Source organism: Rhipicephalus sanguineus, chromosome 5 (assembly GCF_013339695.2).
Source record: "Rhipicephalus sanguineus isolate Rsan-2018 chromosome 5, BIME_Rsan_1.4, whole genome shotgun sequence".
Lineage (NCBI taxonomy): Eukaryota > Metazoa > Arthropoda > Arachnida > Ixodida > Ixodidae > Rhipicephalus > Rhipicephalus sanguineus.
This window is the reverse complement of record NC_051180.1, coordinates 55,910,972-55,935,026: the sequence shown is the minus strand read 5'-3', so window position 1 is coordinate 55,935,026 and position 24,055 is coordinate 55,910,972. Positions and strand designations below refer to the sequence as shown.

Genomic DNA, 24,055 nt, shown 5'->3' with positions numbered 1-24,055 from the left:
TCTAAAAATTAATATGCAGAAAACTAAAGTAATGTGCAACAGTCTCGGAAGAGAACAGCGCTTTGCGATAGGGGGCGAGACACTGGAAGTTGTAAAGTAGACTTAGGACAGGTAGTAACCGCGGAGCCGAACCATGAGAGTGAAACATCACACCATCTCCTGCTAAAGGGGACCATGAGACGATGCGAAGCACTGTTTCGGCATGTAGAGCCCGCGTTTCAGAGGTGGAGTGGTGAGGGGAAAGGTGAGAGTGGTAGTGGAGAGGGGGAAAGGAGAGGGGAAGAAAAAGGGGAGGAGGATGGGTGAGATGGGGAAAGGAGAGGGGAAGAAAAAGGGGAGGAGGATGGGTGAGATGGGGAAAGGAGAGGGGAGAGAGGACGGGAGAGGGGGAGTGAAGAGGGGGAGGGAGATGGGAAAGGGAAATGGGAGGGGGAAGGGAAGGGGAGAGGTGATGTGGAGAGGGGGAGGGGGTAGAGGCGGAGTGGAGATGGGAAGTGGAGAAGGTTTGCGCATGCGCAGTAAGGGTGGTCACGCCGCACACCACCACCACCGGATTGAACTCCGCTATAAGATGCTTCACATCTAATAACTAGAAGAATAAGGATGGGATGGGGCTCATTCGGCAAGCATTATCAAATCATGAGTGGTAGTTTACCACTGTCCCTCAAAAGGAAGGTATATAACAGCTCCGTCTTACTGGTACTTGCCTGAAAAGCAGAAACCTGGAGGCTTACAAAGAGGGTTCAACTTAAACTGAGGACCACGCAGCGAGCAATGGAAAGGAAAATGGTAGGTGTAACCTTAAGGGACAAGAGAGCGAGAGAAAGGTTAAGTGAAAGGCAGGGAGGTTAACCAGAAGTTTTTCGGTTTGCTACCCTGCACTGGGAATGGGTAAGGGGGCGATAGAAAGATAAGGAAGAAAAAAAAAGAGTAAAAAAAATTACACCATTTCCCGCTAAAGGGGACCATGAGACGATGCGAAGCTGGAGCACTTGCACGATCGCGTTCCGTTGGCGTTCTTTGGGCAAGCTACCGACTTCGCGTCGTGGAACGCGAAGAGGAATGCGACGCGCGTCTTGTCTTCTCTCTAGCCTGGCCGTTAATTCTCACAGGGCGAGCGGGGAACGCACTCGGCAGGCGTGCGAGAGGGGGGCAGCGTAGGAGAGGAGATAGGGGGGAGGGGACACGCATGCGCTGGTGCTAATCGCGGCGTTGAGCAGGAGAGAATTTCGGCATGTCTAGCCCGCGTTTCAAGGAAGAGTGGAAAGAGAGAGGGGAAAGGAGAAGTTGAGAGGGGGAGGGGAGAGGTTGAGTGGAGAGGGTATGCGCATGGGCAGTAAGGGTGGTCACGCCGCACACCACCACCACCCCCACCGGATTGAACTCCGCCATAAGATACTTCGCATCTAAAAACGCGCGCACACTCAAGCACGGGAGCATCATAGTTGTTTAGCGAGGTCGGTTGAGCGGAGAAACTTCAGCAGCGTTTTCGTCGCTTTCTGGTTGGAACTCCAAAATTTAAGGGACAAGAACAGAGCAGACTGGGTTAGGGAACAAACGGGTGTTTAGGACATCATAGTCGAAATCAAGAAGAAGAAATGGCCATGGGCAGGGCATGTAGCGCGTACGTCAGATAACTGCTGGTCGTTCCGAGAGAAGGCAGACGCGCGAGGCGGAGACAAAGTTAGGTGGGCAGATGAGATTAGGAAGTTTGCAGGTATAACGTGGAATCACGAAGCACAAGACCGGGCTGATTGGCGGAACATGGGAGAGGCCTTTGCCCTGCAGTGGGTGCAGTCAGGTTGATGATGATGAAAAGAGAGTCACGTACGCGGCAAGTCAGGACTCACCGAAGTGAGTCAAAGGACTCTGTTTTGTAGCGTTAGCTACACTTGCCTAGCTGGAGCCGATTTCGCGTGGAGAGTCATGAGCCGTGCTGCGCATGCGCGAGGATCAGTGATGTCACACAGCTGGGTCACCCGCGGCTGGCATCTCACGCACTCTCCGCCAGCGCGGCTCGCCGTTGTAGGTCTGCGCCGCATTCGAGAGGAGTGACGTCGTAGCCATAGACACAGTGGCGCCTGCGCGCGCGCAGCTATTCGCCTTCGCGGTGCAATCGCCGTCTGACACTGCGCTGGGTCCGCTTGATAGCGCCTCTGACTGGCGTTTGCAGGTGGGTAACGCCATAGTGAAGAGAGCGCAAACGCTGCTCGACGGCGCAGAAGAGCCGAGAAGCTTATCTCATCGGATCCTGAAGTAGTTGCCTGGCAATTAGCGGTTCAGCGTACGAAGAATGAACAGAAGAAGGCTAATAATCCTATACAATCTGGAAAGCTAAGAATAATCAGCTGAACCTTCGGCTAACGCTACGTATATCCTGGCATAGCCGAGCTAAGCCACTGCAATTTTTTTTTTCCTTAGAGTGTAAACAAACGACAAATTCCTTTCTCACTCCTGGCTGCTCTGGTTAAATGGTTTTATATGCGCGAGCATGTTTTCACGTAACATCTCCCCACCCCCGCCTTAATTTGTGAACTGTCGGCGATGGTAACCTGCCCTTCCGTACTTCCGCCTATATTATTAGCCCTAGTTAGCACTGACTAAATTTAGCTAGGGTTGTCTAAATATGGCTATATGATTTCTAACGCTGGCAAGTGTTTGCGTGTTATTGACAGTTATCGGTGAGTTCTGCCATTGCCGAAAACCTTCACACTTCCTATCACTGCTGCAGCCAGGGGGGGGGAGGGGTGTTCAAACCTCCCTACCCTTCGAAATTGTTGAACTTTTCATGTCTGTATATACACGCACACAAACGAAAGCACAAACATACATAAAGTATGGTGAAACACCCCCCCCCCTTCCCCCCAGAAAAAAAGATATTGCTGGCTACGCTGCTGCTTCCTGTCGTCGCTTAATGTTTGTGGTCACACACCTTGACCCTGACACGGCGTCAGAAGGACAAAATCAGGTCTGAAAATTAATATTCAGAAAAATAAAGTAATGTTCAACAGTCTCGGAAGATAGCAATGCTTTGTGATAGGTAGGAAGGCGCTGGAAGTGGTAAAGGAATACGGGCAAGTACTGACCGCAGATCCGAACCATTCTCAAATCATTAGTGACTATATATACGCGCGCCTACAAAATATATGTCACAAAGTAATCTAAAAGGTATCAGCCGCGCTTAACGTTCCGAGATACTGGGTCAGTGACGAAGCTGTTGCGAACTGCTCTAATTCGACGCTCCGCTTCTTGCGTGGGAGCTAGGGAAGGAGTCCCGTTTTCACTCCTCGCGCATTTGCAGCCTGTTTGGCCTTCTTGCCGTAGCCGTCTCTGCACGCGAAGATTTCCTTCTTTACAAATAGTGAGTACCCACATTTGAAAACGTCACGTTCGCTTCATTTAACGAATCGTCCACGCCGTCGTCATGGCAACAAGACCCACCGAGCTTCAGGGCTTGACGTGCTCAAAATCCTAGTTCGCACGATGCCATGTACACACGAACGTGCATGCGAGCACGATGAAACGAACGAGCCGTGTCATGTACGTTTCTGAATATTTTTACAGAAGTGCTCAACTTGTAGACTCTCTCGCACACGGGACCGCTTCGTTATTCGGAACGTTGACTTCAAGTGATCCAATGGCTACACGTCACATTTGCAGCTGTGCCCACAGTCTCTCTAGAGCTACGTTGAACATTTCTTTCTCTCTCTCTTTTTTTTTTCCTGGTTTTTAGCACGCGATTTGGTTTCCACCTTCAGCGTAATTTCCCGCGAGGACGCTCACCGAAAACAAAGATGTTTTTCCTCTCATCGGCCGCATTTCTCAGCTGACGTCATTTTACTTTCTTTAATCGTGGCGAGTCTCTTGTGAAGCCTTTATATCGTAGACGTTACTTTCGCGAGATCCGACAGAAGGAAATCCGCTAGATTTTCTTCTGTCGAATCATGCAACACCCGAACCACCCCGGCTCTCGGCCCCAGTCCCTTGTAGAGGCCCCGCACGAGTCGTGGGGCCCACACAGCAAGGACGGCGTCAAAGACGTGCTTGGCCACCGCAGGTGCCGGACATCCACGAGAGCCCGCGCAACAAGAGCGCACCGTACAGCCCGATGGTGATTCGCGCCTTCTCCCGCCTCGGAAACTGGACGGGCTGGAGTTCCCGGAGCAGCAGTAAGGACTCTTTAATACCTGATGATATCGGGGGCCTCAAGTGCTGGCAGAGTGAGTGCAATTGTAAGTGCCAAGGCCCATTCTCTCATTCTCTGTCCCGCACACGGGCGCGCTTCCGTAGACACTCGCTCTTACCCTCGAGACCCCTATCTCTCCGTTTCTTAAGTTGCTGCCTCTCTCTTTCGGTTCCAAGCTTCTTTCTGTTCCGAGGCTTTTAGGGGCGAAGCTCCTTAAGGTGTGGGTCGTTCCCTCCTCTGTAGTAGTAGTATGCAGCCACCTCGCCCGATCGGCAACGGGCGAGGTGGATCGGCAGCGGGCGAGCGCCGATCGGTAAAGCGCGGATCCCATATACATATACACAGATAAATGTTTTTTTTTCTTTTTTTCTCTCTCTTTTTTTGAAGAACAGTCAAAATGATAAATGAAGACCAAGAAACAACTGCTACGCCATGCCAAAGCCTGCATCACCTACTACGTTTTCCTCTCGGTAATTCTTGAACGACCATCTTACTGGCCGTCCGTGTGCTGCTCTTAGAACTTGAGTTTAATCACTACATATGCGCCATAGCGCTGTTCTTCCAAATGCTTAGCGTGTGATGATCTGCCGTGGTAGCTTAGACCGTAGGGTGTCGCGCTGCTAAGCTCCGGAATTGCCCACTACGGCGTGTGTCATAATCATATCGCGGTTTTGGCTCGTAAAACCCCAGCAGTTATTACTATTGTTAGCGTACGAAACATTTTTGACAACTTGCGCATATGTAGTGAGTGAACTGCACACGGACGGCCCATAAGAGGATTGTTCGGGACTTCCCGAGAGGCTCATCGCAAAGAAATATTATGAGCTTTTTGAAGTTCATACTTTTATTTTTTAACGTTTGCGATTACTCATATGGTAATGCGTCCAGCGGTTGTTTCTTTGACGACGTTCGATTAAATTTTCTTCGTTTTATATCAGTTTAAAATAGCAGCGCGCTTCATCAGGACAACGACGACATTCGGTGCAAGAGATCAGACGAAGCAAGCAAGACAGGTAAAACAAACTGGATGCATCCGATTTACTATTTACAACTCTTTCAATTGTACTATAGTGCTCCGTCATATTGGCCACTGAGTTGTAAAAAAAAAAAACTAACCACATTTGGGTTGATGTCATTTGTGTGACGACGGTTCTGTGTTTTTTCATGCTTAGACGCAGAAATGGGCGTTTAATCTTGGCTGTCAGCAGCGCTCAAAGGGCGTTCGTAATGGAGCAGCTGATCGGTATACGCGAAAGTTTGGAGAAGGTGACTTTTGGCCACAAAGCTTATCTGCGGATGTTCTTTTCTCTCGTTCGTATGCGCTTCGGTGTGATACCAGTCATTTGCTGAGAGAGTCAGGGTATTACGTCGTAAAATACAGCGCCGCTGCCGAACCGCATTGCTCATCTGGTTAAAAGGTTCCAAACGAGTTCACCCATCGCTGTTTGCTTGGACGAATGGAACATACAATGCATTAGCATTGCAAGCCTTCACCAGCTGATCAGCAATGTTGCTTGACTTACTCGCATTGTTATTCGTGGTGACTTCATCGGGTCGATCCCTGCAACGCAATACCGTTGTTCGTGTCTACCAGCGTACTTTACGGCCAGCGTAGAGCCTCAGTAATTCGCATCGAGGGAACATTTTACCCGGCGGGGAGGGGTCGCTTTCATGAAGCAGAGGAAGACGACAATCGGCGGAGCGTTGCTCATACTTTTCTTTCTTTTATTTGGCTTCTCTTGTGTGTACGTAGGGATTGTAATGCAATATTTTACAGGAGCAAGGATAGGCAAAAACTGAGCCACTGAAAAGAAAACGTTGAAGTAACAGCAGACCCACAAGTACAACGTAAGCCGGAACACACAAGTCAGTGGCAGGTAAACAAAAGTAAGTAAATCATGCAGAAAACAAGTAAGCATGTCAAAAAGTCTGGTGCATATTTAGTATGTGATCACTCTTCTAAGAAAAGCACATGGACATTGGCAAATCTACATATAAAGACGTAAAAATCTAACGGAAAAACTCTTGGTTTTTTGTCACTTGGACATGTCTTATCGGGAGACATTCGTGCTTACATGCGAGATTCATATGTGTTCGTATGTTGGGTCTAGTAGTTATGCGCTCTCATAGTATGTGTCTTTCGATATATGTCGGAATGTATCAGAATTTATACGGAAACCCCGTATGTACATATGAACTGTTTGATATAAAATATGACTTTCCTAATGATGCTATTCTAGACAACAAATTCGACATACACACACAAATATTCAATGGGGTATGAGATACATTAGTGTACCCAAGCATTTTCTAAGACCTTCAGAGTGCAACATGCGTCGAGCGGTAATGCAGCTGCAAGAAAGAGTTCAATTCTGCACATACATTTGTGCTACTACTAAATGCTCACAAATGAAATGATAATTACGTTAGCAGAAGTCTGACTGCTGTTGGCATCCAAGGGAACCGCATGTTACTACGCGTAGATACACGCTACTGTCTACAATTTGTGATTTGCAGGGAAACCAAAGAACGGAAATGAGGGTCAGGCTTAGAGTTGACGTTGAGAAGTTCACAGTGCGATGTTCATGGCAAAGCTGGCGTGCAGACTTCGGACCCAAACGTGGTGTAACTCAACGGTGAATCATTCAAGCGATCACTGTGACCACGGTAAACACCTCTGAATGCAACTGTGTAAAAAATATATATGAACCGGACAGATTCAACGAATGGGAGCTGACACGGTGCGATGCATGCAGACTGCATTTTTCTACGATGGCAGCGTCAATACCAGAACATCTTCTCTGCAACGCCGTCTTCGGAACGCCATAACTATACATGTGTGCGATGTGCCGAGGAGCATCTCCTACGAAGCACCTCCCTGCACTTGAACATTTCCTCGTTTTCATGTATGGCCTACCGGGCCCAGCCACGTAGTTGGCTGCTGTAGTTTCGTAGCCTCACCAGAACACGTCTCCATCCTTCTCTTCTTAAAGGAGCACTGACACGATTCTGAGGAATGGCGAAAGGGATATTTTTTTGTTTTCTTGGTATGCAGTGCTAACGCTCTCCACAGGCCGGAGCCTGGAAACGCGTATAAATATTTTAGTTCGATTTCGAAGTTTTCGTCATCAGGTATCTGCAAGCCAGCCCCATCGCGATGTACGTTATCGTGACGAGTCAACAGAGTTCGCTGGGTTTGCGAAGTCTGCGTCCTGCGTGTGGCAGAAATCGCTCTCGGAGTCACTGTATAACTATTCACTCGTCGTTGTTTACGTCACTGCGTGGAAACGACAACAGACGATGGAGCTGTAGCTAGCACGTCTCTAAAACCTGTCCCCACGTGACTTAGACCTACGTCAGACCGTGTTGATACGTCACTGTGAAACCGCCTCCCCGATATCGAAGTCGAAAGTACTTCTTTGAGGTAGCGGTATTAAAAATGTATTCAGTGCATTCAGAGACGTCACGGTACTCTCTTTACGGGTTCTCGACACCAGTGTCTTTTCTTGAACAGCGAAGCTGTTTAGCAAATCGTTACTTGTCCGACGAATAAAAAGCTATCATCATAAACGGGTATGTGCCACATAAATTAGGTAAATCCCACTACTCACCACTGCTTCATTACAAATGAAGAAAGCAACAGTTGGCTCAACAACAAACGGCTGCGAAGCGACGGCGGCGAGCCGAAGACCCCCAATACGTACTACACTCACAGAAAAGATCGAGTAAAAAAATCACGCCATATCCACGAAATGAATGACGATTGAGGAGCTCGGAGATAATCAGGTAAACCGTGAATGCTCCGCACAATTCCTCTACTGTCATATAAAGACGTCACACATTGTTATAGTAGCGATTGTGGTCAGGTTGTCGAACCACAAGCGGTCGCAGACCTTGCAGCTGGGGCCGAACGTGCAGTCGAGGAAATCGAAGAAATGTGGTTTTGCCTGCGTTAGTCTCATAATCAAGGCGCTCGAAGAACAAGAGGACAAAGACTTCTCTTTCCCCCGAGCGTGCGCATTCTACAGTTGGCTATGCTATATATTGTTTTGCCTGCGTTAATATCACCATCAAGGCGCTCGAAGAAGAAGAAGTATACTTCTCTTTCGCGCGAGCTGCGCCAGTAGCGGTTGCGCTTACGACGCGGGACTTTGCCCCAGCTTAAGAACCTGGCGAGCCAGCTCCTAAAAGGGCGGCTATTCGTCCCACAACAATAATCGTCATTTATTTTGCCTTCCTTTCCTTGCATTATCGCCGCGCACCCGGCACTTTCTGGTCACGAACGGCATGTACGCTATCAGCGTGACATAGTATTCTTGGTAGGAAAGTGGCCAGCGCCGAGTTTTCAAGAAAGGAAACGCAAGCAAGCCAGATGACGATTATTGTTGTGGGACAAAGAGAGGCCCCTTTTACTCGATCTATCCTTTGAGTGTACGAGAGAATACTAGGTAACGGGAAAGGCAAAGGCGGCTGCGAGAAGACCCCGAAGCGATGAAAGGCCTACGCCAACGACGAAGTGCCGTAGATCTATGAGAGGTGCGAACGCTTGGTTTCAGCGCGAGATTATGTATCTGGAGTTTGGACATCCGTGTCGTGTCTGTGACTGTCTGTGGTTTAACTCGAAGCTCTCTGCGCTGAGAATCAACATAGAAACAACCTAGCATCCCTATAGCTAAAGCCTAGCAACGACCTAGAAGCTCCTTTAAAACATGAAAGGCCCTTCCGTGTCCCTTTACGACAAAACATGGAGCTAGCCGTACTTTCCAAATGAGTAGCAGAATTCTCTATTGTGCTGTAACTGTTACCTCTCGTCGAAGCGGGCCCACGTTAGACGCCTCTTCTGGTATGTCGAAAGGGTTCATGTCTTTTAACGCGATAGCGTTAGAGAGCTCGTGTCGCAGAAATTCCGGTGTCGACGACGGTGCCAGCGTCGCTACCGACGCCTGTGAGCGAAAAATTGAGAAAGATGCAAATAAAATAAACAATAAAAATCTTCGGTCCCATTGGATCGAACACGGGCCGTTTGCATGGCAAGCAGGTGCTCTACCACAAGGCCACAATGTTCCTTGCAACTGCTTCGGGAAAAAAACAGTACATAAATGTCATGTAGTGGAAGGAGTCTCCTTAACGCATTTTGTTCGGCAGGTGTCACGACGAAAACTAGCACATTCGGTGATTTGTAGGCGCATTGGCGAGGCCATCAAACTACGTTTTTGCGCTACGCTATGCTTCGAAAAAAGCCGGGACAGTACAGCCATCGCCGCTGAAAACACACACGAACTTTCAAAGAGCTCCAAAAATGGACAACTATGTCCATCTAGCAGAAAGCACATCAAGCCAACGTCTCCTTTCATGGCCTCCGAGATGGCGGGCGCGCGGCGTCCCCGCCATCTCGAAGGCCATGCTCCTTTCTAGAGGAGGCGTTGATCAAGCAAACAGCAAACATTAGATAATGTGCTGCAATCTGTGAGGCATTGTGAGAAATATGTCTCGACTCTAGCAGAGGGAAGTGCTTTAGATCGAAAACCTGTACCAATGCCTGTACCATTACTATAGATACATAGCGCGCGTGTGTGCGTGTGTGTGTAACAAAACACATTATTAAGTATGCACTTAGTGGTTGAAGTGCGCACTCGGGGCCGGATTTCGCTATCGCTCTCAAAAGAAGCTTTCATGAAAGCTATGAAACTACGACTAAACTGAACAGGACAGCGAATATGACGTTTAGACGACCTGGTGGCAGAGATATGGCAAAGAGTGGGCACATGTATGCACTGACTACTGGAATGCAGCAAGGAGCCTCGGCACGCTGCGAATGAGATCCTAGCCTGTGTAGTTGTTTAAGTGTACGGCCAAGTACGCACAACACTCTTTCCCCGATACCCGTTGCGGACATTTCGGAGTTATGGTTAGTTCTTTGTCATGGAACCGATAGGCTAGGTTATTGAGACCACGTCCCTGGTGCTGCTTTCTTCTCTATAGTGAAGAATTGGTAATTTAGCATAAGTCCTATCAGCACAAGTGCAACTGATCATTGATCCGCGGGTGTTTAGTGCATGTACCTTCACTTACAAAAGCCGTGCTAGTATAATCTGATTATTTTCGATTCAGGAAGCGTCTCATGCTTCATACATCATTTCACTAACGCGCAGGACAGCTAGTCTAATTTTTTGCGCTTGCATTTCTAGTCAGCTATGCCCTTGAGACCCCATTTAAATGACCCCTACAATATCTTTCAAAGGCGACGTACATTTCTTTCAAAAACGCGGACTACAGGAACATTCACTGTTCTGAATAACTTGCATTACTTTGGTACAAGTTCAGGAAAAAATGGAAGCTTGCAGAGATCAAAAGACCCTTGAACCAATATTTCAACAAGCAGAGTTGTCGCTGCTGTCTTAACTAAGACAAGCCTTCTAGTCGAAACGGTGACTCTGGTGATTTCCATTACTTTGGGCCTTTCTTTCCTCGCTATCTTCGCAAGTGGACGCTTAAAGTCACATAACGTAGTTCTTGGAATACGTCATCGAATGGTTACGTGGAGGAAAGTCCAATAATCATATATACTTGTACGCATCTAAGAATTCTTAACCCTCCATGCGTCGTGAAAAGAGGAGAGCAGCGTAAAACTTACCGTCACATTTCTCTTTCCAGTTAAAGCTACGCCAGCTACGCGTTTGCAACCTTGACGGACGTCAGTATCTTTACGCAAGTCTATGAAACTGCACCAATTAACCGGGTCGCGTTGTTATAGACAGTGTCAACGCGCTCTCGAGTGCTTACGCGAGCAGAAAAGAAGATTATGCGAGGCCCGCATACGTTGTGATGACACGGCACGCCGGTGTTTGACGTCGCGGGCGGGCGTGTCTCTTAGAGAGATGCTCTTCTCATTCCAGGCAAAGAGAAGGAGAAAGAGAAAAATACTGCCATGGCGGAGACCACAGGGCTTCTTAAACACTGTTACTGTTCGTAAGCAGAAACCATAGAGCATTTTTTCACAGAATGTCGCAGATATCAACATCTAAGGCAAAAATTTCTTGAACCTCCTTTCCGAAAACTTGGGCTTGAGCTTTCCGTAACGGCATTACTCTCCCTGGGGGCGTCGGCACTGGGTCACTGCAACAGGGACATATGTGAGGCAGTAATTAACTATATAAACGAATCAAAACGACTGCCATGCGAATATTTAGAGTACATACATATTTTATTTATTTCGCTTATCGTTCATGATTTATTTAACGCTTTTATTTACCTAACTCTTTCTCTTCCTTTTTTTCTATCTCTTTAGCATTCAATTGGGAAACCGCGAACACAAATAAAATTTTCGCTTACCTAAAAGTATCTCTTTAGAATTATCCTTTGTTTTCTTTTTTTTCTCCCCCCCCCCCTTTTTTTCCACTCACACATCCTACTGCCGCACGATTCGTGGCCGATCCCCCGTGGTGGGTTGTGCCATTCCTCTAGGATCAACCAACCAACCAGCTCGTGCGACAACGGCTTTCGAACGCACTTCGCTGCTCCTGCCGATCCTGCCGATCACTGTGTTCCTTCCGTCGTCCTGACCTGAGCGTCCTCATCCAAGTCGTGTTCACCCTTAGCGGCTCCTTCAAGGGCGTCTACGTGCATCCTACTGTGGGGGTGCGGCCGAATCGGGCGGTGCTCTTTGGCATATCAACCTGATGTCTCTTTCGTCTCCCGGCCACGCATATTCTGCCTGGTCGGCTTCCCTTGCTAACAATGATCTGCCAATCGATATTTTTCTGCGCAGTGGTCTCAACAGCGTTCCTGTGGCCCTGGTTCCAACTAATGGTGAATCCATTCGCATGAAAAACCCGAGAATAATTCAGGAAGATCTGCGGAAGATAACCGATCATTTCCAACTGATCACCGAGGTGCGTCAGTTTGGACGTGGGGGCATTTTGTGCTGCTCGCCGGACCAGGCCTGCATCACAGATCTTCTGAAATGCACAACGTTTTCCTCTCATCCGGTGAGCTGTTTCGTGCCTGCCCATTTGGCCTGTGTGAAGGGTCTAGTTCGTGGCGTGGACTCGAGCCTTATACCACTAGAGATACCCGAAATGTTTGCTGTAGCAGGAGCAGCGTCCGTAGTCCGGTGCTCGCGTAACATTGAAAACAAGAAGGTCCCTGCCGAGTCGGTGATCGTGACATTTGCGGGCACGACTCGTCCGACCGAAATTAAAACATGGCCTCTGCTTTATCGTGTTGAAGCGCTAACCCCTCGCCCACTTCAGTGTAGAAAATGCTGGAGGTACGGACATACCTTAAAGGGATGCAGATCGGAGGTGAGGTGCCGTACATGCGCTGAACATCATCATCATCATCAGCCTGTCTACGCCCACTGCAAGGCAAAGGCCTCTCCCATGTTCCGCCAATCAACCCGGTCCTGTGCTTTCTGTTGCCACGTTACACCTACAAACTTCTTAATCTCATCTACCCACCTAATTTTCTGTCTTCCCCTCACGCGTTTGCCCTCTCTTGGAATCCAGTCAGTTACCCTTAATGACCACCGGTTATCCTGCCGACGTGCTACGTGCCCGGCCCATATCCATTTCTTCTTCTTAATTTCAACTATGATATCCTTAACCCCGTTTGTTCCCTGACCCACTCTGCTCTCCTCTTGTCTCTTAAGGTTACACCTATCATTTTCCTTTCCATCGCTCGCTGCGTCGTCCTCAACTGAAGTTGAACCCTCTTTGTAAGTCTCCAGGTTTCTGCTCCGTAGGTAAGTACCGGTAAGATGCAGCTGTTATATACCTTCCTCATGAGAGATAGTGGTAGACTACCATTCATGATTTGATAATGCTTGCCGAATGAGCCCCATCCCATCCTTATTCTTCTAGTTATTTCACTCTCATGGTTCGGCTCCGCGGTTACTACCTGTCCTAAGTAGACGTACTCCTTTACAACTTCCAGCGTCTCGCCACCTATCGCAAGGCGCTAGCGCTGTTCTCTGCCAAGATTGTTCCACATTACTTTAGTTTTGTGCATATTAATTTTCAGACCTACTCTTCTACTTTCCGTATCCAGTTCAGTAATCATGAGCTGTAGTTCGTCTCCCGCGTTACTCATCAATGCGATGTCATCAGCGAATCGCAGGTTACTGAGATGCTCTCCATTAACTCTTATCCCTAATTCTTCCCAATCTAGGGCCCTGAAAACCTCCTGTAAACACGCGGTGAATAGCATTGGAGAGATCGTGTCTCCCTGTCGTACGCCCTTCTTTATTGGGATTCTGTCGCTTTCTTTATGAAGGACTATAGTGGCTGTGGATGCGCTGTAGATTTCTTCCATTATGTTTATATAGGCTTCGTCGATGCCCTGATTCCGCAGTGCCTGCATGACTGCTGATGTCTCCACCGAATCAAATGCCTTCTCGTAATCTATGAAGGCTATATATAGGGGTTGGTTGTATTCCGCGCATATCTCTATCACCTGATTGATAGTATGAATATGGTCTATTGTTGAGAAGCCTGTACGAAATCCTGCCTGGTCCCTTGGTTGATTAAACTCTAATGTCGTATTAATTCTGTTAGCAATTACTTTTGTGAATAGCTTGTAGACAACGGACAGTAAGCTGATGGGCCTGTAATTTTTCAGGTCCTTGACGTCCCCTTTCTTCTGGATCAAGATGATGTTGGCATTCTTCCAAGATTCTGGTATCCTCCCTGTCGAGAGACACTTCGTATACAGGGTGGCCAGTTTCTCTAACATAATCTCTCCACCGTCTTTCAACAGGTCTGATGGTACCTGATCCTCACCAGCGGCTTTGCCTCTTTGCATTCCCTTTAGGGCTTTCTTTACAGCTCCTTTTAATACTGGTGGGATGTCAGATTCCTCTGGGATATTACTGCTTCTTACGTTATCATCCTGACTGTCTCGGCTGCTGTACAGATCTCTGTAGAACTCTTCCGCTACCTCAACTATTCTATCCATATTGGTTGTGACCTTGCCATCCTTGTCCTTTAATGCATACATCTGATTTTTGCCTATGCACAGTTTTGTCTTCGTAGCTTTGAGGCTCCTTCCGTTCTTTAGAGCATGCTCAATTCTCTCCATATTATACTTTCTTATGTCGGCTACTTTACGCCTATTGATCAACTTCGAAAGCTCCGCCAGCTCTATTTTGTCTGTTGCATTTGAGGCTTTCATAGATTGACGTTTCTTAATGAGGTTTTCGTCTCTTGGGATAGCTTACCAGTGTCCTGTCTAACGACTGCACCCCCGACTTCCACAGCACACTCCTTAATGACACTAGTCAGATTATCATTCATTGCGTCAACGCTAAGGTCGGTTTCCTCGGTTAAAGCCGCGTACCTATTCTGAATTGAAACTCTGAATTCCTGTACTTTCCCTCGCAGAGCTAGTTCATTAATCGGCTTCTTGCGTATCAGCTTCTGCGTTCCTTCCTCACGTCTAGTTGAATTCTAGATCTTACCATTCTATGGTCACTGCATCGGATCTTGTTAACTACTTCCACATCCTGTATAATGCCCGGGTGGTCGCATATTATGAATTCTATTTCATTTTTAGTTTCGCCATTAGGACTCCTCCACGTCCACTTACGAGTAGTCCGAGTAGTATGCGCTGAACAACACAATACTAATGAATGTTCAACCCAAGAAGTGAGATATGTTGTTTATGTAGTGGATTTCACGCAGCTGATCATGAAAGTTGCCCTATGAGGACACAAGAGTTGCAACTTCTAGAGATAATTGAACTGAAACGATGCTCCCGGCGTGAGGCCCGATCTGTTCTTTCAGAGCGCTCACGTGGCTATGCCACCGCTGCAACCAGGCCAATGAGATGCTCGACTCGTCGCTGACGGATATAATAGCGTCAACGGTGGAAAGATCGATGACGAAGTTGATGGAAACTCTGTTTGTGAGCCTAATGGAATCATTGGCACAAGTAGTGAATACTCAATTGGCACAAATCTTGCAGGGCGGTAATCGATATGCTGAGACCCCTTCACTACCCACTCCAGTTGAGATTGCTGCGGGTTCATCTGAACCAGGCCCTTCGAAACCAAAGCCATGCACGTCGAAGGCAGGCCGTAAAATAATTGTACCTAGTGAACAGGAGGTAGATTGGAGCTCTGACTCCGGATCCCATGACTCGATACCGGAAAAAATGGACCTTGACTTAAGAAAAATGAAAAGACGTGCTTCCCCTGAAGCCCAAGGGTCTTCACAGAACCCCAAAGCAAAGAGTAAGAATTACCAGAAGGAAAACTCATCAAAAAAGGATTTTTTGAAGGATAGCATTTTGGAGAAAGCAGTGAGTGCTGCTGGTATTTCACCAAAATAGGCAGTTTAAAAGTATTACAGTGGAATTGCCGTTCTATTTTTTCAGCAACTACCGATTTATTCCATCTTTGTGATCATTATTCCCCTGATAATATTGTTTTACAAGAAACTTGGCTTTCAGAAGAAAAGTGTTTTAATATAAAAATTACCGCTCATTTAGATTAGACCGGCCTCTCGGGGTGGCGGTTTGGCAATTTTTGTATACTCCAAAATTGCTCACAGAGCGAAAATGACAGTTCAGTTAATGACTTCAGATAGCGAGATTCTAGCATTAGACATTACTATTCCGGGATACCTCCCATTTTCGTTAATTAATTCCTATTTTCCAGCGGGCGTTCAAAATTCTGGCGTTCTAGATTCCGCAGTCTCATATTGCCGCAAAGATATTATATTAGTGGGGGACTTCAATTCTCATCATATTTCGTGGGATTTTAGAACTGATCTGAATGGGAAGCGTCTGTGGATTTGGGCTAATAAGAATAACTTTGTGTGTATCAACACCAGAACTGTCACGTTAGTGTATAATCAGTCTTATTCTGTGCTTGACCTGACTTTTTCTAGTGTTAATTTGTCCATCTCAACATGGGCTGCTATTAATCCTGGCACATGTAGGGACCATATGCCTATATTGTTTGAGATGGTATGCCCAGTGACTTCCATGATTATACTATCGGTTACGCATGTAAATTTCAGCACATTTGGAAAATTACTACGAGCGCTTTATCTAACCGAGCAGATGATAGGGAACCAGACGCTATCAGATTAAGCGACATCCTAAAAGAGTCGTTGAATAATTCCAAAATCATCTACAAAGCTCCGAAAGCGCTTCTACCAACCCTTGGTGGAATGCGGACTGTGCGCGGGCTTATAGGTTAAGAAAAGCTGCATGGAAAAAATTACTATTCAACCAGTGCCCTCGCAACTGGAGGGACTATAAGTATGCGGCCGCGATTTTTAAGAGAACCCTTGCCATTGCGAAGGACAGATTTGACAGTGAACGATCTGAGTTTCTCTCAAAGACGGCAAACAGAAAAACACTATTTCGCTTTCTGAGAACCAAGAAAGTTCTTCCAGCACTGAAAAACGTGGAATCTGTGGTGTCAACACCAGGTGAACTGAAGTCTTTCCTCGAAAATATAGCTCAGGGCCTACAGGGTCGCTTTACGACTGTTCTCTTATACCAACCACAGACCCCTCATAGGGGTGAGGATTTTGAGGAGGTCACAGCTGCTGAGTTAATAAATGTGGTAAGAACGCTGCCTAATTCAGCTCCATGTCCTGATGGTATGGTGACGTCGGTAATAAAAGCAGTACACAAAATATACCCCCTTGGCTTACTCGAAATTGTTAATCACTCAATTAGAAATTCTTGGATCCCACCTGATTGGAGAGTTGCAAAACTTACTCCATTATTACAAAAGCAAGGCGCTAGGTTTACCTTAGATAATATCAGGCCTACAGCACTCACATCGAATCTAGTAAAACTCGTCCAGAGAATTTTACATAGCCGGGTAGATCGCTGGATGTCAGAAAAAATGACACTAAACCCATGTCAAATTGGTTTCAGGCGTGGTTGTTCCATTTGGTGTGCGCATGTTGATCTTGAAAGTAGAATACAGCTTGCTCGTTATCAGAAACAATATTCCGCATTAGTAACCTTAGATATCGCCAAAGCTTATGACAGTGTGGAGCATGTGAAACTGATAGATTCGCTTCAGAACTTAGGACTGCCAGAATACGTTGTGGCATAGGTCTATGCTTTCTTGAGCGATAGAGAATTTGATTGCTCGCAATCTGGTGTCAATTCTTCAGAATATAAGAAAACGAGAGGCCTCCCACAAGGGTCAGTGTTATCACCCTTATTATTTAACGTTCTACTATGTAGTATCCCCATACAACAGGACGTGCAAGTGTACGTGTATGCCGATGACATCGCATTTTTCGCTACGTCAGCAGACATTCACACACTTTACCAAATTCTGCAGACATATATGAATAGCCTGGAAACGTGGCTGGAGGGTATTAACTTATCGCTAAATATTAATAAAAGTGCAATTGTACTTTTCGCACAAAATGTCCCAGTGCAAATTTCATTACTCTACCGACAAGCCGACATACCTCAGGTCGCGTCAGTTAGGTATTTAGGGGTAACCTATACTGAAGAACTTAACTGGAGTCCCCATATAGAAAACATGGCTACTAAGGGAGCACGCGCAATAGGGATGCTGCGTAAGCTCAGCAATAAACGTGCCGGTTTGCGCAGGGACGTGCCCGTCATGATTTATTGCATGTACATTCGACCAATACTAGAATTCGGCCGCGTTTTGTTTTCTGGCGCTCCGGCTCATAAAGTTCGACCATTGGTTTTGTTAGAACATGAATCGTTACGATTATGTCTGGGGCTACCTAAACTTGTTGCAAACAATATTCTATACGAAGAATCACGCCTGCCGTCTCTGATGAAAAGATTTCATATTTTAACAGTACGTACATTTCTGAAAATATATGCATCTCCACAGAGGAGGTCACAGTATGTTTTCATTAACCAGCAGGCCTCGTTTTTTAACCTCCAATGGTCTAGATTACGTTGACCCCAAGTCATTTTTACACAGAGACTTTTGGACCCATTAAAAGTTCACCTCTGGGAAGTACATATACTCAGCGCTGTAGAAACAATTAGGATTTAATTTGATGATATATATCCCAAGAACGCGAAAAATTTACCATATCAATATCTAAATTGCATTTTGGAAGATCGTTTGGCCAATCTAGAAATAAACACTGTGATAGCGACTGATGCGTCCGTTTGTGCAGAGAAGGCAGGTGTGGGAATTGTATCATTCTCTCTAGACTGGTCATTCTCGATTCGGTTACCGGACTTCACCCCTATTTACCAGGCTGAATTGCTGGCAATAATCCTAGCATTGAGTAAATTGCCCCAGTGTATATCAGCAGTGGTTGTTCTAACAGACTGCCTCTCTGTCTGTTCTGTCTTAAGTGCAACTAATTTATCGAGTACTTTACATACATTCTATTCGCTGATTCCCAGACATGTGCAGCTGGTTCGATTAGTGTGGGTACCAGGCCATAGAGCTATAGCACTCAATGAATATACGGATGCACTGGCAATATCATCCCATGATGGCCCTATTTTGTCTGTATTGCCCACGTCAGCGTATGTCACAGCAGCGAGATTTGAAAAGCGTAACACGGCCAATAACTTCGATAAATCTCCTTTGTCTTTATCAGATTTCCCACAGCTAAAGTTTCCTTGGAAGAGCAGATGGTGTTCGTCTAGAAAAGAAGAAATACTAATAACAAGGCTACATTGTCGAGTCCCACCACTGACCTTTTACCTTCACAGGTCGGGTCTGGGTCAGTCACCGTTATGCCTTCACTGTAATGAGAGGGAATCTCTGGAGCACTTCTTTTTGACGTGCCGAAGATTTAAAACACAGAGGAAAAGACTACTAGAAGAACCCCTACGGAAGTTGGGCTTGAATTTGTCACTTCCGGTGATTCTTTCATTTGGAGCAACCATATTTGGTTTTAGCCACAGGAACGCTTTCAACGCTGTCTATAATTTTTTACGAGAATCGAAAAGACTTGAATGTTATGTGTAGCTGAATTCAGTTGTCTTAGATGCAACTGTATATGCAACTGTTGTTGTTTCCAGATAGGCGTTTTTTTTTTTAATCTTGCGAGTTAATATGTAAAGGTTAAACATCTCATTTTCAACTTTTTCCTTCAGTAAGTGAATTAGTTTCCTAAGCAAAGCACCGTCCGCTTCATGGCCTATCCTCCGGAGTGGGTCGCGCCAAAGTACTGAGGAACCAACCAACCAACCAACCAACCAACCACAGTAACGCTGAGCGTTTGCGCGGACGCTCACAAGGTGGACAGGACGAAGCTGTGTCCAACGTAGTTTGTTCTAGTAACGTTGGCTGTGTCAACACGAGGTAAGGACCGCTCCTCTGTTTGCTTTCTGACATTTTTTTTGTTTTTTATATACATATATATACAGGTATGAAAGACACACCGTTCGCGCTGTCGTTGCAGTAGAGGCGTACGACGTAGACCTTTCAACTTCTTTTTTTTTTCCAGCGACGAAAATATACCGACGCGAGAATTACTACCCGCCAGAACCTTTCTTAATTTTTTCTTGTTGTTTTCATCGTGCCCTTCCCTATGACGCGACACTGAGAGCCGTTCTAACAAGGTTAGGGAGTACATGCACAAAGTGACGGCCGGGCTGCTCCGTATGTGAACGTAGCTCGTTACTTCTAAAGTCACACCTGAGCGGCGGTTGTCGGAAAGCAAAGAAAACAAAACGACTAGCGCATGACGAAAGTTCTCACCAGGCGTGGGCGCTTATCTTTTGTTTTTTTATTTGCGAGAGCATTAGCGTAACCCCTCCGCGATTTGTGGAGAGCGGAAACGGTGATCAGTGCCCTTGTCTACAGTATTTAGCCGCATACTACGAGAACGGGTTAGCAATGAGTAACGCTGACTACTGTCGACTAGTGTTAGTTAATGCCAGATTATGCTCAACAGGAACGAAAAACGAGCTTCTTGACCGGCGCTATATAAGCGTGCTAATAAGTAGCGCTATTGAATGCAAACGCAACAGCGATGGTGTGCGTCACTTGGTATCGTTCAGCACCGCTCCTAAGAGCATGTCTCGCTTATGTCAGCTAGTGTTGATGTAATCGGGGGTCTGCCCAGAGGACCGGAGCCAGCCAGAGTCCCGGGGAGATGTCGAGGAGAGGAGCCCGGAGCTGTTAACAGTAACGTTTATTTACAGGTAGCGTGTTGCTACATGATGGGGTTAGCATCATGGAAGCTCTCGGAGCTCGTGAGAGCTTGAGAGAACTTGTGAGAGCTTTTCGGGAGCGCATCGGCGCTCGCATTTTATGTCCTGGCCTTCCCAGGGTTCCCTGTAGGAAAAAACAATGGAGGCCAGGACAGTCCAATGAAAATTTCATCTTCACCTCCGCCCCCAAAAGGGGAAGGTGAAACGCCGCCTCCTTCCCAACCCACGAAAGGAGAAAGAGGCACATCCAGTTCGTCCCATGGCGAGGGAAAAACACTGCCCACCGCGCACACACGGCACAGCACGAAGACGTTGAGTCTTACGTGGAAGTCAATTTCGTAGTCTGTTGCAATGATGGGTATGCGGCGCCAGGCAGGCCACGTGGTGGAAACAGCGGCAACAAGGGGCCACGGAGAACGTGGGAAATGCATCCGCAGACGGTTCCCAGACGCTGGGTCCTTTGTCCGGGGCACCTTGACGACAAAGCAAGCCGCCTCGACGGTCAACAACTCTTCCTAATCTGTCAGTCGGTCAGGCGTGCCCAAAGGGTTTTACGAGGGGCGCAGACAACCTGAGAATATTAGACGAACGACCTTCGTGTTGTCGCTGCTCTTGGGGCATCTCTGGAACCGCTGACCCGGAAGAAATCAGCGTAGTCTTAGCCGCAACGTCTCATGCGTCAAAGCGGCGCCAAGCCAGGCAGGCCGATCATAACAGTGTTGGTTAAATGATGGTTAATGAGAGCTAATGTTGCCTAAACTATGGTTAATCTTGACTAATATCCGCTAGTCTTGGCTAAATGTTGGTACGTGTTGACTAACGTCAGCTAATGTAGGTTATATGCTATTATAACAGCATTACATTCATGCAAAATAATTTTAATGACGCGCTTGCATACGGATAAGCAACAACCTGAATGGTTCTGCCCGAACCTTCTTTTCTTTCCTGCGTGAGCGCAGTTCAACATCATCGAATTCGACAGCGACACGTTCCAGCTTCTGGTAGATACATGCACTGCGGCTCGTGTCCACTGACCTGCGAGTCCTTTCCGGGCCTGATCGTCGCCGCCGAGCATTACAACCTGCCGGAGTTGATGCAGGCCTGCTTCCACCACGCCAAGCAGCACCTGCGACTCTCCGTCGTCTGCGGCATGCTGAACGTGCTGGAGAACTACTAGTGGTGCTACACGTCGGCCACGGAACTGGTCAACATGATACAGTGTCATGTTCACCAGTTCCATGGCCGACTGCAGTGCTGCAGTTTGTGGACATGAGAGCCGCGTCGCTGTTCGCAGGCCAGGACTTCCTAGAGCTGTCCGAGTCCATGTTCCAGACCATTATCGGCAGGGAGCTGAACATACCCGAAGTGACCAAGTTCGAAGTCACGCTTCGCTGGGCCACGCACCACGTTAAGACCATCAGTCGACCAGGTACGCACGTCCGAATTAAAGGCGCCTTAGCGCGTTTCCGCATCCGAAAGGCTCGTTCACACCTGCGACCATAACCGGTCGCGCGACCAAGTTAGTCCCAAAGTGACTGGTCGCAAATTGTCGCGAATGGTCGCTTTGGTCGCAAAGTGACTGCTCTGAGTCAGTCAGTCGCTGCTCAAATTTTCAGTCGCGCGGCTGCGGTCGCCAATCTCTGAACGAATCAGGTGCGCAGGAACAGGACGTCAGGTTATTTTGAGGGGCAATGGCTATGCGAGCAGACGTGAACTCTCTGTGTGGCGACGGGTATAGGTCGCACGCAGGTGTCAACGTCGGCCGCCTTGAGTCGCTTTTCGGTCGTCAGTCGCGAATGGTCGCGCGATATGTGCTAGTCGCAGGTGTGAATGAGACTTTAAGGACACAGGATAACGCAAAATGTAAAAAAGTGACTTTTTTTCTTTGCAATTTGGCAAGTGTATCCCTTCGCGCATATTTTCCATGGTCGTGCTTTTCTTAGGAAATGTTTTTCTCTTTTTTTTTGTGGGCTGAAAAACCGCTTTTCTGAAAGCGAGTAGTGTGTGAACATGCACCCCAGAAGAAGCCCCTCGTATGCGCTTCGTGCTTACGGTCCATTTTTCTGAGAAAGAAAGCTTCCTGTACGAAAGCCAAAATGCTTGTCTGGAGTCAACTGTATATAAGAAATTGTCGGGTAACTTCTAAAGCAATCAGAAGACGCGGTGCCCCTTTTCATTCGTACTTGTTCTTCGGGGCGCGTCTGTTCGAACACATTTAGCTCCTAGCTTCATTACACCTTGTGTCTGCCGTGCCTCTCGGTAAGTTGATATTCTGCTAGTAAAGAAGGTTTTCAGCAAGCGCAAATTTCGCAGCAACCAATACAGTTCTCTTGTAAATGCCAATAAATGCCGGCGACGTACTGAGGTGCCGAACGCTGAACCAGCAAGATCTTCGTCGTGAAGCCTGCTCAACGTCCTTCGAGGGAATCGCGCGTGCAGGTTGACAACGCATATGCTCTAATGGGCATGAATATTATCTGTGATGCAATTAGACAGACTTCCTCTTGCAAACTGTGCTGTGGAAGTGTTGAGCTAATCGGAATTCCGTCGCAGTCTTTGCTCTCTTTGGTTAGGTAACGCCTCCTTTATTTGAGGAGGCGCTGATTTAGGCTTCAGAGTCTTAAAGACTGCGACATGGGATGCTGTTCTTTCGTTTAATGGTGGCATTATCGCACGTGCCAAAATTCTGAAATCATTCGGATTGAAGCCCGGCCAAAACACAGTCAACTTGCTTAAAGAAGTTGACCACAATCGAAAATACATTGCGGATAGAGCTGCACGACAGCTCAGAAAAGAAGCAAGGCAAGCAAGACGACGGGCTCAAAAGTGAAGACGTGACTTTGGCAATGCCGGCGACAACTGCCGGCGGCAAGCTAACTTTTCGTCCACTTTAATTTCTTCACACTTATACCCTAATTACTACAAATAACATCCCCGATACTTTCCTTGGCTTGATTTTCTGTTAGTTCTCGTTAAGTAATTTATTGCATGTCGCACGTTGCGGCTTACCATGTCTTGCAGGAAGTCTGGTCCCAGATTGTTTAATTTTTGACCCGCCACGGTGGTCTAGTGGTTACGGTACTCAACTGCTGACAAGAAGGTCGCGGGATTGAATCCCGGCCGCGGCGGTTGCACTTGAGGCCCGTGTACTTAGATTTAGGCACCCGTTAATGAACCCCAGGTGGCCGAAATTTCCGGAGCCCTCCACTACGGCGTCCCTCATATTGTGGTTTAGGACGTTAACCCCCAGCAATTATTATTTATTAATTTAATGCAGCAGGCTTTCGCATTGGCATGTTACAGAGAGGATAACATGCTGCCAATTGTTTTTTTCTTTGCTCGGTGTCTCGCAGGTGGTCCTCCCAACAAAGACAATCAGTCATGAGGAGATTCTGGACACCCTGCTCTACCAGGCCGACATTGGCATGTTTCGCGTACGCCGGTCCTACATCGACGCTGTCGACGGCCGCAGATACCGGTACCTGCTCAGCCAGAAGCTACCCGGGTACCGGAGATAACGCCGCCGAAATAAAACCGCCCATCGATGGTCACCGGCCCTGCTTGCGGACACTACTGCCGGTACCCCGTCCGCTCAGGAGACGACGCAAGAGCGATCTTTTCTTCGCGAAAAGTGTGCCCGCTTCTCGTGCGGTGTCCGAGTGCTCTCGTCCGGCGAGATTGTCTCCGCTAAGAAAGCGAGATTTTCTGAAACAGATCACAATACTTACG

General features: G+C 47.3%; 1 pseudogene; it reads left to right on the top strand.

Moving 5' to 3' along the window:
• The window catches only part of LOC119394665 (uncharacterized), a 32,746-nt pseudogene extending 8,902 nt beyond the window's left edge, over window positions 1-23,844 (top strand).
• Window positions 23,845-24,055: the final 211 nt, after the last annotated feature.